The 17916-nt window shown below is 40.6% G+C and overlaps 1 non-coding gene across 1 annotated transcript; it reads left to right on the forward strand.

The window, feature by feature from the left end:
* The first annotated feature begins 2325 nt into the window (after window positions 1-2325).
* Window positions 2326-2432, forward strand: LOC141625491 (small nucleolar RNA R71). Its single transcript, XR_012535269.1, has one exon. It is a non-coding gene; the product is annotated as a small nucleolar RNA R71 (small nucleolar RNA).
* The last annotated feature ends 15484 nt before the right edge of the window (window positions 2433-17916 follow it).

Consider the following 17916-nt stretch of genomic DNA (forward strand, 5'->3'; position numbering starts at 1 on the left):
AATAAAATGCGAGTTGGGGTTAGAATATTTACAAATGGTAGTTTAGGGAGGACTCCACCAAACTCTCATTCTTGGATGAGATGTCAAGGGGGCAAGCCAAAGTGTTGTTGATGTTGCTCAACACCTTATAGAAGTAGTTGAAGGCTTGCTCATTTTCATGATAGAGGTCTTGGGTAGACCTTTGCACATTGTTCTCTTTATTGTTGTAGTCATCCAAGTCAAAGTGATGACAAGGATCAACAAAGCCTTGGTCTAAGGTCATAGCATTTCCAATATAAGGTTTGACTAATCCTTCAAATTCATCGCCCCATAGACCGCAAACTTCACTAGCTTGTTCTCCAATGATGTCATGAGTTGACAAGGGCAACTCTTCTTTCTTGTTATCTTGGCCAATGAGGCCTTCTTCATTACTTGTCCTGATGGGTGAGCTATTCAAGTTCTCTTTGCTGTTATTGAAAATTCCTTGCTCTCCGAATAGAGCTACTTGAAGGTCATCCACTTTCTTCTTCCATATGGGTGGTATTTCTTTACCCATGGCTTGATCTTTGCATAGAGATTCTAGCTTCTTTCTATCAGTTTCTCGGCTATAGTGATCGACCATGAAGCATGGCTCATGTAGTCAGGGAGCTCTCATTGTTTTGTCAAGATTGAAAGTGATTGTCTCGTCCCCTACTTCGAGTGTGAGCTCTCCATGTTTCACATCGATTACCACTCCGGCGGTATGCAAGAAAGGTCTTCCTAAAATGATAGGAATGTTGGAGTCCTCTTCCATGTCTACAATGATAAAGTCTACCGGGATGAAGAATTTGCCAATTCTCACGGGCTCATCCTCCCATACCCCTAAAGGTATCTTTGTTGATAAGGTATCTTTGTTGATCGATCCGCCATTTGAAGAATGATGTTGGTGCATTTGAGCTCTCCCATTCCTAGCCTCTTACATACGGAGTATGGCATAACACTTACACTTGCTCCAAGATCACATAATGCTTTGTTGATTGTAGTGTCGCCAATGGTACATGGAATAGAAAAACTTCCCGGATTTTTAAGCTTTGGAGGGGAACTCCCTTGAAGAATAGCACTACTCACTTTGGTAAAGGCAATAGTCTCCAACTTTCGGATGGATTTCTTCTTGGTAAGAATATCTTTCATGTACTTTGCATAAGCCGAAACATGGTTGATCAATTTCGTGAATGGGATTGAGACTTCTAAGTTCTTCACAATTTCCATGAACTTTCCAAGTTGTTCATCAAGCTTAGGCTTAGCTTGGCGACTTGGTAATGAAAGTCTAATCGCAATAGGCTCTTTTTCCTTAGCCTTCTCTTCATTCTTCTTCTTTGAAATTTCATTGGAAGTAGGATCTACCTCCTTAGAGTTCGCCACAACTTTTTGCTTGTCACTAACATCCACAATATCGTTATCAATTGGCCTCTTCGTCCCCTCATATCTTGTACCACTCCTCAAATGGATGGCACTAACCATCTCATGTCTTGGGGGATTACCTTGAGGCGGTAATTGCCCCTTTTGTCTTTGAGAGCTAGAAGATGCTAATTGGGTCATTTGAGTTTCTAGCATTTTGGTGTGGGCAAGAATGTTGTTGATGGTGATTTATTTAGCTTGGCTATCTTTTTGCATTTGGATGAAGAATTCTTGTTGGTTCTTTTACATTTGGAGGACTGCTTTTTGAACATCAAAGCTTTGGTCATTTGATTGGTTGTAAGAAGGTTGATTTTGATAACCTTGGCTTTGGTTGAAAAAGGGTCTTTGAGCTTGGTTTCTTATTGGAGGCGGGGTGTATGTGGGTTGGGGGTTTTGAACATTTTGGCTCTTGTATGAAAGATTTGGATGAAATTTGGTATTATCATTATAATAGTTGGAATAAGGGTACCACTCTTGTATGCTTGGAAAGCATTAGCTTGTTCATTTGTTCCCCTACATTCGCTTTGATCATGTCCCAAGGTTCCACAACTTTCACATACTCCACTTAGGATTGAGGATGATGCCACCATAGCATTAACATGTTGTTTGGGTGATTTGGAGGCTTCATCAAGCTTAGCCATGGCCTTCTCAAACTTCAAATTGATGGTGTCGATATGAGCACTTAGTTGAGCACCCAATTGAGTGATGGAATCTACCTCATGCTTTCCTCCTCTAGTGGCATTTCGAGGCTTACTATATTGGGAATTATGAACCGCCATCTCTTCGATTTTGGCCCATGTTTGATTGTCATCAACTTCGGTAAACATCCCATTGGATCCCATAATAAGAACATTACGGGAGTTTTCATATAGGCCGTTCCAAAATTGTTGCACAAGGAACCACTCACTAAGTCCATGGTGTGGACAAGAACGATAAGTGTCCTTAAATATCTCCCATGCTTCATATAATGATTCCTCATCCCTTTGCTTGAACCCGGTGATTTGGGCTCTCAACATATTAGTCTTCTCCAGAGGATAAAATTTCTTGTAGAAGGTAAGTGCTAACTTCTTCCATGAATCTATACCAAGGGTGGCCTTGTCTAGGCTCTTCAACCATTGCTTTGCAGTACCGATCAAAGAAAAAGGAAACAATACCCATCGGATTTGGTCTTGAGTAACTCCGGTTTGAGAAATAGCATCACAATAGTCACAAAAAGTCTTCATATGTGAATGAGGGTCTTCACTAGGAATCCCTCCAAATTGACTTCTCTCAACTAATTGTATGAATGCGGATTTGGCAATGAAATTACCAGTTAAATGTGGTGGTGTAGGAGTACCGTTTGGTAGGTTCTCCTCGGTTGGTACGGAATGTGATGAAAATTTAGGCATTGTAGGTTGATTTTGTGGTGGGTTTTGAATTGGGTTATCCTCTCCTTCTCTTGCAAAAGGGTTGACAAACTCAATGTTATTTGGTTGAATGTAGGGGTGAGCAAGTTTAGGTCCGGACTGAAAAAATGGACCGGACCGGACCATTTGGTATGGACCAAACCCGGACCGAATTTTTTAGGTCCGGTCCTCGGTCCTCATTTTTTGAGTTTTCGGTCTTCGGTCCGGTCCGGACCAAACCCGGATATTTTAGGTCCTGACCAAATGCACCGAATTTTATGTTTCTAAAGACTATCATTAGAATATTACAAACTAAATTACCATTTTATCTTCACAAGACATTATAAATTAATATTGAGTATTTTTTTCTCAAAAACAATCGTCTAATTATTCATCGACATTTAATTTAGGGAAACTTAAATGTAATTATCATACACGAAATAGTGAAAGAATTAGTTCTAAGTCCATTTCGGTCTAAGACCGGTCCGGACCGAATATTTCGGGTTTGGTCCGGTCCAAGACCGAAAGTTTTAGGTCCGGTCTTCGGTCCACAAAAATTTTATTTTCGATCTTCGGTCCGGTCCGGTTTGGTCCGGCCCGGTTCGGTCGGGTCTTGGACCGATGCTCAGCCCTAGTTGAATGTCCACAATCTCACCAATACCTACAACTCTTGAAGTACCTCTAGAAACTCTTCTATTGTTGGTTAAGGTTCTTTCAATTTCGAAATCAATAGGTAATAAATGATGAATAAATGATGAATAAATGATGTGATTAACAATGATTAAACAAGGGTAAAAAGGAATTATACCTATGGAGATGATCCAAATAATAATGCAAAGAATAATAGAAGTACTTGATGATTGATGGGAGGTTGTCAATCCTCCAAATAAACCCAAATAATCTTCTAATTACCCAAATAATACTAAGAACAATTTAGAGATTAATGGAAGATTAAGATGTGATTAGTATTGAAATGTGTATTACAACTAAATTAAGACTAAATTAAGAGAGGATTAAGATGATATTAAAGCTTGATTAAGAATTGATGATAATCTAGGTAGTACAATGAGGTATTTATACTAAAATTAAGTACAAGGATTAGGGTTATTAAGGGCTTATGACTATTAAGACCCTAAGAGAAGCTTGAGGAATTGCAACTCCCGAGGGACATGCGCGGATCATGCTTGCAACTCCCACCAGGATCCGCTCGTCCTCACCTGAACCACGACCTGTCCTGTAAGAAGATTCGCTCGGGCTGGCAGTCGGGACGCTCGGATCGTGCCCTGGTACACTCGGATTCTGCTCAGGGACGCTCGGATCGTTGCTCTGATCTGCTCGTCCTGAGCTCGGGCCGCTCGGATCGTTGGACAGGGTTCTTCTCTTGTTTAGCTCCTTAACAATCCGCGGGGATTGTGTTGGGGATGCAAGGATCTTTTCATCATTGCCCATTTCACTCTATTTATTTGTTTAGGCCTCTAGTATCGGTCTCCTCTTCGATGCTTGGTCATTAGATACAATCCATTTAGCTCCATTTCGCTCCATAAATGCAAGGTTAGCAATCCTCTCCTACCAAGGACACAAAACTTCAAAGAATATGCAAAATGGGAAACTAAAGATAAGAAATGACCCTAATATATGCTAGAAAGCATGGGAACGAGGTTAATTCAGGTACTAAATGTGCTCAAATATGAGTCACATCAGCGGTATTGCGATGCCGTCATCGGTTGTGGTGGAGTAGGAGGGATGATTTCGATACAAGTTTTCAAAAGTACACACCATTTATACATAGATTGTTGCTTTGTTTACTGTTGTTTTCTGCTTGTTTCGGTTTGGACAGATAGATGGTTGTTTTGTTTATTGATGTTTCTTACCAGCTTCAGCTTGGGAGTGAGGATTGAGTATGATATGGAAGAGAGTTGTGTATATTTCCGTTGCTGTCATGGTATAGTGATATTCTGTTGATGGGACACAGTTGCAAGAGGTTGTTGGAGTACTTGTGATCTTCTTTTCGAGGAGGCATTGGTTGACATAGTAATGGCAAGTGATTTGTGGAACATGTGTTGTACTGATCTGGAAGCTGCAGGTGGTTCATAATATTTTGTTGGGACAGTGAGTATAGGATGTTGGAAATTAGTATCATGTTAAGTTGTGGATGAGTTGTGGTAATAAAGGGAGAGCTTGAGGATCTATTGAGAGTTTGTGTAACAATTGTGGATCGTGAATTATGATTATGGAGATAAGCGCATGTATAGAGGAGTATGTTGTTTTGCGGTAATGTTAAAGAGTTGCTGTGGTGATTTTGCTAAGGATTTTATGGTATAGGTTAGATAGAGTGCGGAATGAATTGAGGAATGAGGACTGTTAGAGGAAGAGAGATCTGGATATAGGAATGGTTGTAGGTGTTGAGGTTATAGTCGGTTATCGTTGACATGCGGTGGTGATGAGGATTTTGGGAAGTAGAGCAAAGGATCTAGTATTAGTGGGTTACGAGGACGTAACATTTATCTTAAGAGGAGTAGGATGCGACACGGAGAGTTTGATGGTTGTACATGTTGCGGTATAATTGGAAGTTTGAGTGTTGGTGTAGAATAAAGGATGGATTTGTGTTGTGATTGATTTTGTTAAAGGTCATGGCCGTGCTTGTAGTAGTGCGGTGTTTAGGAATGGGAGAATAATTCGATAGTGTTGACAGTTGGATGATGATGTTTATGAGTTCGATAGTGTTGACAGTTGGATGATGATGTTTATGAGTTTGAGTAAACTTCGAGGACGAAGTTCTTTTTTAGGATGTAGAATGTAACATTCCGTTTGATGTTTATGGGTGTCTTGATATTGAATTTTCTAGTGGATAATATGTTAGTGTGACGAAGGTAGCGGCGTTTGTGGATGGTATTTGGAAGTGTATGGAGTTAGTGTCGAGAGACTATAATGTGGTGGATACGATATCGTGAGCCATGTTGTGGAGGTAGGCATAGTTGGTGGATTTGATGTTAAGAGTTCATGTGTTATAGGTTGGGTTGAACCTGAACAACCTGAGAAGGGGGTCGACAATTCAGTCGGGAGTATCTAGATGCTCTCGCAGTCATGTTTACAACAATTGAATATAATCAACAATCATTAACAAATGAAATGTAAAACCAGTAAACATGTGAGATCATCTATACTCATGAAAAACCCAACATAGCTTACCATGACTTAATCAATCTTAACGGATGCAATCATGCTAACCTAGACCATATGCAACCACTAGACCGTGAACACCTACAAGACTAGTTGTGACAAATGACCCACAACAACCTAAGGCACATAGCTAGCATTGAAGCATAGCAAACATGGTGACACACAATCCACAGCAACAGAAGGCACAAAGCTAGCAACAAAGCATAGTGAATAAAGCGAACGCCCGTTAGAACGTATAACCACTGCCTCTAACTTGCCAGAGCGTATAACCACTGCCTCTAGCTGACGGAGCGTATAACCACTGCCTCCATCGGTGTGGAGCGTATAACCACTGCCTCCACGGTACTATGTATAGCATATAACCACTGCCTATATGTCTAAACCCTGGCCAGACTCTCGGTGCAATAACTGTACACCGAACGACACTCGGGAATCAGAGCGTATAACCACTGCCTCTGGATAGTTCCGAACACAGACCAAAACAAATCCCGCATCAACGGGTGGCGTTGGTTCATTCTGATAGTATATAACTGATACTACCGTCATCTATTCAAACTAGCAACAAACCAATGCACAGTATAACCGACTGTACTAACATGCATGAACAACATCACGACTCAACTCGTAGAATAGTATAACCGACCATCCTACTTATCATATGAACAAGAGTAACCAAAGATATATGCAACATAATGTCAAATAATAACTGAACACAACACAACATACGAACAAGTATAAGCAACCAATGTTATAGTAACTTCAGTTATAACTTTAACATTAACCACTCAATATTATAGCAACCCTAACCATAACTTTGGAGAGCACCCTTGGCCGCCTATCATGCCGCCACTAGGGTTTGATTCGGAAACCCTAATTACGCTCATGACACCCATAATTTAATGCATAAGCAACATATGATATATGATTAATGCATAAAAACATATACAAACATGTGAAACATATTTAATCATGATAACAAATAATCAAACATGTACCAATCATGCAAAACAATCATTTAATCATATTAATTACATCAATTGGCATAAACGCAATTAAAAGAAAACACCTAGTTACCTTATTAAGCAAATAATCCTAAAGATCGTCTTCAACGATATAAACGTCTTCTCCAGGTGCAACTTCCACGCCTTTATAGAAATCATCCACGTGCCAAAGATAACGAAACTAATAAATATACTAACTATATATATAAAAACTATAAAAACTATAAAACTATGCGAAAACATAAAACTTACGAAGAAGATAGACAAATCCAAGAAGTAGGATCGATCTAAGCATGAAAGATGATGAAGGAAGGAGGTAGAAAGGAAGAACGGCATGAAACCCTAGGAAGGGGCGCGCGGCACAAGAGAGGAAGGAGGAGGAGAGAAATTAGGTTTAGGGTTTTTGAGAAAAGAGAAGCAAGGGTTTGGTTTCCCTTCTTATTTATAGAGAAGCTCATGGGTTTATTTCAAGCTTAGGCCCAAAATTCCCCCATAAACACTAAACCACACGTGAAAACCCAAGAGGGAGCGGGTCTTCATAGAAATTCGAGCCCAACGAGCCGAATATGCAAAAGACGGATATTTTCCCGAAAATAAAATATAAAATATGGGAAAATAAAATTAAAGAATTATATTATGGAAATTAGGGGTGTTACAATCCAACCCCCTAAAAAGAAGTTTCGTCCTCGAAACTTGATAAGAGAACTACCTCACTCGAAAAGATGTGGATGCTTCTCTCGCATAGACGCTTCGGTTTCCCAAGTCTCTTGCTCAAACTTCTGACTTCTCCACAGAACCCGGACCAAAGGTAAAACCTTATTCCTTAACCTCTTCTCCTGACGTTCCAAAATACGAACAGGTCGTTCCTCATAAGTCAGGTTATGCTCAAACTCGATAACATCAGCCTGAAGGACATGAGAAGGATCACTGCGATAACGACACAACTGCGACACATGGAACACATCATGAACCTTTGACAGATTCGGAGGTAAAGCCAACCTATAGGCGAAACCTTAAGAAAAACCTTATCGCCAACCTCAAACTCGATCGGCCTACGCCGCAAGTCTGCATAACGTCTTCTGTCGATCCTGGGCTGCCTTAAGCTTCTCGCGGATCAACCTCACTTGCTCAATCGATTCTTGAACCAACTCTGGACCAAGAACGACAGCCTCACTAGAATCGTCCCAACACAAAGGACTACGACACTTCCTTCCATAAAGTGCCTCAAACGGAGCCATCTGAATACTCGTTTGGTAACTGTTGTTGTAGGAGAACTCCACGAGCGGTAAACTCTTCTCCCAACTAACTTGAAACTCCAAAGCACAATCTCGCAACATATCCTCGAGCGTCTGAATCATACGCTCAGTCTGACCATCAGTTGCAGCGTGAAATGCCGTACTCATCTTAAGCTCACTACCCAAAGCTAACTGCAGCTTCTTCCAAAACTGCGAACAAAACCTCGGATCACGGTCGGAGATGATATCCTTAGGAACTCCATAAAGACGAATGATCTCTTGTTGATAAGCATTCGCTAGTTCCTCGAGACTCCAAGTCTCCTTCAATGGAATGAAATGTGCGACCTTAGTCAAACGATCAACCACGACCCAAATCGCATTCATTCCCCTCGGCGACCTCGGCAAACCAATAACAAAGTCCATCGAAATCGAGTCCCATTTCCATGTGGGAATCTCCAAAGGTTGTAGTAGACCACCAGGTCTCTGATGTTCGAACTTAACCTTCTGACAAACCAAGCAACGACTTACAAACTCGGCGATATCTTTCTTCATACCCGGCCACCAAAACTTTAGCTTCAGATCCTTATACATCTTATCACCACCAGGATGAACCGAATAGGGAGTACTATGAGCCTCTTTGAGAATCTTACATTTTAAGATCTCACAGCTAGGAACACACCAACGACCATGGAATCGTAAACCATCATCAGGTCCAACGTCGAAGTCTTTGGCGCGCCCTTCGCTTATAGCGACTCGAATTCCTTCTAAGTATTCATCCTCTCTTTCCTTAACTCGGATCTCATGAAGAATCTCGGGTTCAGCAACCATCGCACTCAAATCGAAAGTACCCGGAAGAACTACCTCAAGGCTCATCTTCTGGAACTCTCGACTCAAGTCATCAGGTAACACCAACACAGATCTCATACCATGGCACACCTTGCGACTCAAAGCATCGGCAACCACGTTTGCCTACCCCTCATGATATCGCAACTCAATCTTGTAGTCATTAAGCGGCTCCAACCAACGTCTCGCCTCATGTTAAGATCTCTCCGAGTGAAGATATACTTCAAGCTCTTATGATCCGTATAAAAGTTGCAAGAGACTCCATACAAGTAGTGTCGCCGGCTTAAGTGCAAACACCACCGCCGCTAACTCAAGATCGTGAGTCGGATAGTTCGTCTCGTGAACTTTCAAGGCGACGGGAAGCATAAGCCACAACTTTACCCTTCGCATCAAGACACAACCCAACCCAAACTTTGACGCATCGCAAAAAACATCGAACTCAACACCCTCTTCTGGTAGAGTCAACACAGGAGCGGTAGTCAACCTCTTCTTCAACTCCTGGAAGGCAGATTCACAAGCCTCAGTCCAAATGAACTTGGATTCCTTCTTCATTAACTGAGTCATTGGTCTTGCGATCTTAGAGAAGTCATGTACAAACCGACGATAATACCCAGCTAGACCAAGGAAACTCCAAACCTCGTTCACATTCCTTGGACTTTCCCAATCAACCACAGCTCGGATCTTCGACGGATCAACCATAACTCCATCGCCAAATATCACATGACCCAAGAAGGTAACTTCCTTTAACCAAAACTCGCACTTTGAGAACTTGGCATACCACTTCTGCTTACTCAGAGTCTCCAAGATAACACGAAGGTGATTCTCGTGTTCAGCCTCATCTCTCGAGTAAATCAGTATGTCGTCTATGAACACCATGACACACTTATCCAAATATCGCTGAAAGTGCGGTTCATCTGATCCATGAAAACGGCAGGTGCGTTCGTCAAACCAAACGGCATCACCACGAACTCATAATGGCCATACCTTGAACGAAAGGCGGTCTTAGGAATATCCTCATTCCTAACTGGAATCTGATGGTAACCTGACCTCAGGTCGATCTTCGAGAACACACTCGCACCACGGAGCTGATCAAACAGATCCTCGATCCTCGGCAAAGGATACATATTCTTGATAGTAACCTTGTTCAGCTCACGGTAGTCGATGCACAACCGCATACTGCCATCCTTCTTCTTGACGAACAGAACAGGAGCACCCCACGGTGAAGCACTCGGTCGGATAAAACCCTTATCGATCATCTCCTCAAGTTGTTTCTTAAGTTCTTGTAACTCAGCTGGTGCCATACGATAAGGAGCTTTCGAAATGGGACCAGTTCCAGGTAGCAACTCAATTGAGAACTCTACATCTCGCTCAGGAGGAATACCAGGTAGATCCTCAGGAAAGACATCGAGAAACTCCCTAACCACAGGGATATCCTCTAGCTTAGGTTCAACTGAAACACCATGGACACTGCACAGATAGATCTGATGACCCTTTCTACCCATGTTAACCCTCTTCAAAGCAGATACCCACTTAACCGTAGGTGTAACCCTAACACCCTAATAAGAAACTCTCGAACCTGTGGGACTCTTAAGCACGATCTTCTGATCACGACACAGAAACCTAGCGTCATAGCGAGATAACCAATCCATACCCAAAATCACATCAAACTCTCCGAGTTTGAATTGGACGAGATCGGCAGGAAGGATCGCCCATGCGAGCATCGACAGTGCACGTCCTTGAAAAGAACGGAGCAAGAAACAATCTCACCCGTAGGAAGGGATATAGAGGTATGAACGGATGAAGAAGAAGAGAGTCCAGCACGGACGGAAAAGGATTCGGATACGAAAGACATTAATGCACCCGTATCAAAAAGAACAAAAGCAGATAAAGAATGAACGAGAAAGGTACCCGTAACCACATCTGGATTAGCATCAGCCTTAGCACGACTCATAACAAAGACACGACCAGTCTTCGGAGCTTCCACCTTCGGCGCTTCCGCCTTTGGTTTCTGGGGACAGTCAACAGCTTTGTGTCCCGGAGCTTTACACGTGTAACATGTGATCGGTGTACCAGGAGCACAACTTATACCCGGATGGTAAGGCTTTCTGCATCTGAAACAGGTCATACCCTCCCTAGCTTGACTCTGATCGCGCGAGGTATATGGACAAGCCTCGTACTTCTGCTTCTTATGGGAAGCATTAGGAGCAACATAAGGCCTCTTCATGAACTTATTCTTTGCACTCTCCTCAGCCTCGGTAGCAAGAACTGAATCATAGATACTAAGAGCACGGTCATAGGCCTGCTGGAAAGAAGTTGAAGGAATGCCAGACATAGCAGTCCGGACTTTAGGAGCTAGATTCTTCTCATAGTGACGAGTCCTCGAAACCTCGTCCATAGCTACAGAAGTAACGAAACGTGACAGCTTCACGAACTTGTTGGTGTACTCCTCAACGGTCATGGAACCTTGCTGTAGACGAAGGAACTCCTGCTCCTTCTGCCAGCGCATCTCCTCAGGATAAAACCTCTTCTTCAGCGCTTCAGAGAAGACGGCCCAACCATATCCTGGTTGAACTTCCAGACCAGCTCTAGCAAGAGCCCACCAGTTGTCGGCCTCGTCCTTCAGATAATAGGTGGCAATATCCACCATCTGATCCTCAGGACATCTAGTAGCGAGGAACAACTTCTCGATCTCTTGAATCCATGCCTCCAAAGCAGTAGGATCATTCGCACCATCATAAGTAGGAGGACGGTGACGAGCAAAGCGATCAAACACTGTCGGTTGCGGATGGTTGTTGTTGTTGTTGTTGTTGTTGTTATTGTTGTTGTTGAGGTGGTTGGTGAAACCTTCGGCCATAGATGCCAAAGCGGCCTCAAGTCTCCTGATGCGATCTGCATCAGACTCGCCATTTCTGTTGCGCACCATCTGCAAGAACGAAATCTCGTTATAAGTGGTAGAACCTAAGTACCACTCCAAACAACTACTCATACACTTTACAAACGTAACAAAACCAACAAATCCTATTGGTTTCTACCCCATTTACTCTCACTCATTAACTAGGTCATTTATTTTAGTCATCAACTAAGTGAGAGTTGGGAGCGTGTTCGCTCTGATACCAACTGTAACAACCCGGATTATAAAACAAAGGAAAAACTTATATAAAGAGAATATCAGAGTACGGTACTGATAAAAGGGTCAAGGTGGCGGAAACACCCGACCAATCTGGTTCGCTACTAAATCCAAAACAACTAATACATTATTCAAAGGTTCTTAAAACATCAAAACAAACTCCTAATTTATTATTAAGCTCGCTCCGCACATTCCCCAAGCAAGCATCAACCAGACAGCAACAAGCGTTCAACCTGAACAACCTGAGAAGGGGGTCGACAATTCAGTCGGGAGTAACTAGATGCTCTCCCAATCATGTTTACAACAATTGAATATAATCAACAATCATTAACAAATGAAATGTAAAGCCAGTAAACATGTGAGATCATCTATACTCATGAAAAACCCAACATAGCTTACCATGACTTAATCAATCTTAACGGATGCAATCATGCAAACCTAGACCATATGCAATCACTAGACCATGAACACCTACAAGACTAGTAGTGACAAATGACCCACAAAAACATAAGGCACATAGCTAGCATTGAAGCATAGCAAACATGGTGACACACAATCCACAGCAACAGAAGGCACAAAGCTAGCAACAAAGCATAGCGAATAGAGCGAACGCCCGTTGGAGCGTATAACCACTGCCTCTAACTTTCCAGAGCGTATAACCACTGCCTCTAGCTTACGGAGCGTATAACCACTGCCTCCATCGGTGTGGAGCGTATAACCACTGCCTCCACGGTACTATGTATAGCGTATAACCACTGCCTATATGTCTAAGACCTGGCCAGACTCTCGGTGCAATAACTGTACACCGAACGACACTCGGGAACCAGAGCGTATAACCACTGCCTCTGGATAGTTCCGAACACAGACCAAAACAAATCCCGCATCAACGGGTGGCGTTGGTTCATTCCGATAGTATATAACTGATACTACCGTCATCTATTCAAACTAGCAACAAACCAATGCACAGTATAACCGACTGTACTAGCATGCATGAACAACATCACGACTCAACTCGTAGAATAGTATAACCGACCATCCTACTTATCATATGAACAAGAGTAACCAAAGATATATGAAATATAATGTCAAATAATAACTGAACACAACACAACATGCGAACAAGTATAAGCAACCAATGTTATAGTAACTTCAGTTATAACTTTAACATTAACCACTCAATATTATAGCAACCCTAACCATAACATAAACCCTAGGTGCGAGGTAATAGTAACCTCGACTACAACTTCAATATATACGACTTGAAGTTATACTTACCTTAACTATAACCTTGACACGAACCTCAAGTTACACTAGTTCCAACCATAACCTTGAGCCATAAATCTCAGGGTACGTTAGTTCCAGCTATAACCTTATCTTGTACTTCAATGTTATAGTAGTTTCAACCATAACTAGAGTAACTACCCAAAGTTGTACTAACTTTAGCTACAACACTTGAATCATCATCAAGGTTATACTAGCTTTAGCTATAACTTTGGAGAGCACCCTTGGTCGCCTATCATGCCGCCACTAGGGTTTGATTTGGAAACCCTAATTACGCTCATGACACCCATAATTTAATGCATAAGCAACATATGATATATGATTAATGCATAAAAACATATACAAACATGTGAAACATATTTAATCATGATAACAAATAATCAAACATGTACCAATCATGCAAAACAATCATTAAATCATATTAATTACATCAATTGGCATAAACACAATTAAAAGAAAACACCTAGTTACCTTATTAAGCAAATAATCCTAAAGATCGTCTTCAACGATATAAACGTCTTCTCCAGGTGCAACTTCCACGCCTTTATAGAAATCATCCACGTGTCAAAGATAACGAAACTAATAAATATACTAACTATATATATATAAAAACTATAAAAACTATAAAACTATGCGAAAACATAAAACTTACGAAGAAGATAGACAAATCCAAGAAGTAGGATCGATCTAAGCATGAAAGATGATGAAGGAAGGAGGAAGAAAGGAAGAACGACACGAAACCCTAGGAAGGGGCGCGCGACACAAGAGAGGAAGGAGGAGGAGAGAAATTAGGTTTAGGGTTTTTGAGAAAAGAGAAGCAAGGGTTTGGTTTCCCTTCTTATTTATAGAGAAGCTCATGGGTTTATTTCAAGCTTAGGCCCAAAATTCCCCCATAAACACTAAACCCAGGGGCGGCTATGGGCCGGTTCAGGCTGAGCCCAGGAACAGGGCCTCCAAAATTTGGGCCCAAAAAAGAAATTTTCTTGGTCAGTTAAAAAAAAAAGGAAACTTAAATCTTCTCCAAATCTCCGTATAACTGACTTCATAATAGCGTTTAAGTTATCAATTAGCAATCAATCAGGCGTAAACTTCTCCTTCCCAAGATTCCCATAATCCCATTAATCTCATATACCCAAAATAATTAAACATTCTGATTATATCTCTCTCAAATAGTCAAATTCACAATAATCACTTGTATTCTCCAAACTTTTCATTCAATCGGATTAACCATCTAACAAAAGTTCTAGCTATTTTTTTTTTGAAACAAATTCATCAATTTCTAGTAAAAGAGTATAGAAGGAGAAATCCCAGGTAAAAATTTTATTTTATTTTATGAGTTTTTAGTTTTAATTTTTTTCTTTAACAATTATATTATAATTTCTGTCATCTTAATCATCTAAAGGCCATAATTTGTAATTGAGTATTGAATACATGTTTGCCGTTTGTGACTCTGTGACAATCTGACCAAGTGAACCATGTCAATTGTCAAGTTGTTAATTTGTTATAGTTATACATAATTAAATTTCATTTAATTATTCTAAATTATGTATTTTGTATTTTGTTCAGGGTTTGGTTGATCAAATTTGTTGAAAAAGGTTGATTATGGAAGTTTGATTGAAATATTTGCCTCAAGAAAAGCTTGGAGGAGGGTACTTTTCAAGTAAAAATGAGCAGTATAACTAACAAGGACGAGAGATACAATTGAAATTGATGTTTTTTTTGAATAAATGGATGATGTTATCAAATTTTACTTCTATGCCTTTGTTTTTTTAGCAAATGAATAATCGACACTATGTTTATTGGCTATATAAAATTTCAAAAAAAAAAAAAATTTGAGGCCTCATTTTATTGCGGAGCACCGGGCCACTCTTATTGTTAAGACGCCCCTGACTAAACCACACGTGAAAACCCAAGCGGGAGCGGGTCTTCATAGAAATTCGAGCCCAACGAGCCGAATATGCAAAAGACGGATATTTTCCCGAAAATAAAATATAAAATATGGGAAAATAAAATTAAAGAATTATATTATGGAAATTAGGGGTGTTACATCGGGGACGAAGTTCTTTTTAAGGAGGGAAGACTATAATATTACGGTTTTCTATGTCTTTGGGTACATTATCGAGTGGGGCTTACTCTGTCGAGTAAGTATGTTTGGTTTACAAAACTGTATTCTGCTGATGGGTACTCGATCGAGTAAGTGTGGCACTCGATCGAGTAAGTGACTTACTCGATCGAGTAAGTTGGTTCTGCAGGTTGTTTTGACGGTTTTGATAGCAATGCGAGAAGGTTATAAAAACATATTTCGTCACTTCTTTTTCACTCTTACTTCATTCTAAACTTTTCACAAGAGAACACAAGTTACGTAGCTTTCCCTTCTCACATTGCTATCAAATCCTAAGGGCTAGAGTCGTCGGATCGTGGAGTTCTTTACGCTGTTGAGACCGTCGCATCGTGGGCAAGCCTCTAGTATGATTTTTATATCGTTTCATTGATTTAAGTTGAAACCCTAATTGGGTAAATTGGGGGTTTTGGGAGTATTGTGTTTATTAGATGGTGATTGTATGATTGTATGTTTGATAGGAGGTGATTGCGTTGAAGAACGATTTTGATTAGTTGCTTTATGATGATATCGTGATTGCTTATTCCAGGTAGGGTTTCCCTACTCGGTTATTGTAACAACCCGGATTATAAAACAAAGAGAAAACGTATACTAAATGAATTATCAGAGTATAACAATGATAAAAGGGTCAAGGTGGCGGAAACACCTGACCAATCCGGTTCGCTACTAAATCAAAAGCCAAACTATTACATTATTCAAAGGTTCTTAAAACATAAAGCAAACTCCTATTTTATTTTTAAGCTCGCTTCGCACACTCCCCAAGCAAGCATCAACCAGTCAGCAACAAACTGAACAACCTGAGAAGAGGGGTCGACAATCAGTCGGGAGTAACTAGATGCTCTCCCAGTCATGTTTACAACAATTGAATATAACTAACAATCAATAACAATTGTAATGCAAAACTAGTAAACATGTGAGACCATCTATACTCCTGAAGATTCCACACAAACTTACCATCAAACCAGGACATATTAGGACAACCACCTAATTAATAACTCCAAATTAAACCACATGAGATGACACATGACAACAACGCATGTTACCACACCACGTAGAAACTTAGGACAATCAAACTCGATGTAACCATAACCAAACCAAACAACCCTCAGAGCGTATAACGAACTGCCTCCAAGCACTAGAGCATATAACAAACTGCCCCTAGCAACAAACACAGTGTATAGAATGAATGTCGTTAGAGCGTATAATGAACTGCCTCTAACAACTAGAGCGTATAACGAACTGCCTCTAGATATGGAGCGTATAACGAACTGCCTCCATAGTCGGTATGGACCGTATAACGAACTGCATCAACTGTGGACGGTATAATGAACTGCATCCACACTATGTGTAGCGTATAACCACTGCCTACATGCCTAAGACCTGGCCAGACCTCTCGGTGAAACACAGAGCGTATAACGAACTGCCTCTCCTACACCGAACGACACACGGGGACCAGAGCGTATAACGAACTGCCTCTGACCAATCCCGAACATAGACCTTAATAATCCACTAAGGGTAGCGTTTGTTCATTCCGATAGTATATAACTGATACTATCGTTATCTATACAACCAACCAAATAACAAGTACACAGTATAACTGACAGCACCAACAATGCATGAACAACATCACAACTCCACCATAGAATAGTGTAATCAAAGACATAAGCTAACATAATGTTATACTACGACTGGGTATAACTCTATATATATGAAACAATTACTACTGATCAATGTTATAGTAACCTTAACCATAACATAAAGTCTAAACATGAGGTTATACCAGCCTCGACTATAACTTCAATAAATACCTTTAAAGTTACAGTAACCTCAACCATAACCTTGACACGAAACTCAAGGTTATACTAGCGTCAACCATAACCTTGAGCCATAATCCCAGGGTTACATTAGTCTCAACTATAACCTTGACTCGCACTTCAATGTTATAGTAGGTTCAACTATAACCTTGAATTCATATTTCCAAGGTTATAACTCGAACAACCATAACTTTGAGTAACAACCCAAAGTTGTACTAACTTCAGCTATAACACTTGAATCATCATCAAGGTTACACTACCTTTAGCTATAACTTTGGGGAGCACTCTTGGCCGCCTATCATGCCTTCACTAGGGTTCACTCCCAAACCCTAATTACGCTCATGACACCCATATTTAACGCATAAGCAACATACGACATGTAATTAACGCATAAAAACATATACAAACATGCGAAACATATTTAATCATGATAACAAATAATCAAACATGTACCAATCATGTAAAACAATCATTAAATCATATTAATTACATCAATTGGCATAAACACAATTAAA

The sequence above is a fragment of the Silene latifolia genome, chromosome X (genome assembly GCF_048544455.1).
Source record: "Silene latifolia isolate original U9 population chromosome X, ASM4854445v1, whole genome shotgun sequence".
Classification (NCBI taxonomy): domain Eukaryota; kingdom Viridiplantae; phylum Streptophyta; class Magnoliopsida; order Caryophyllales; family Caryophyllaceae; genus Silene; species Silene latifolia.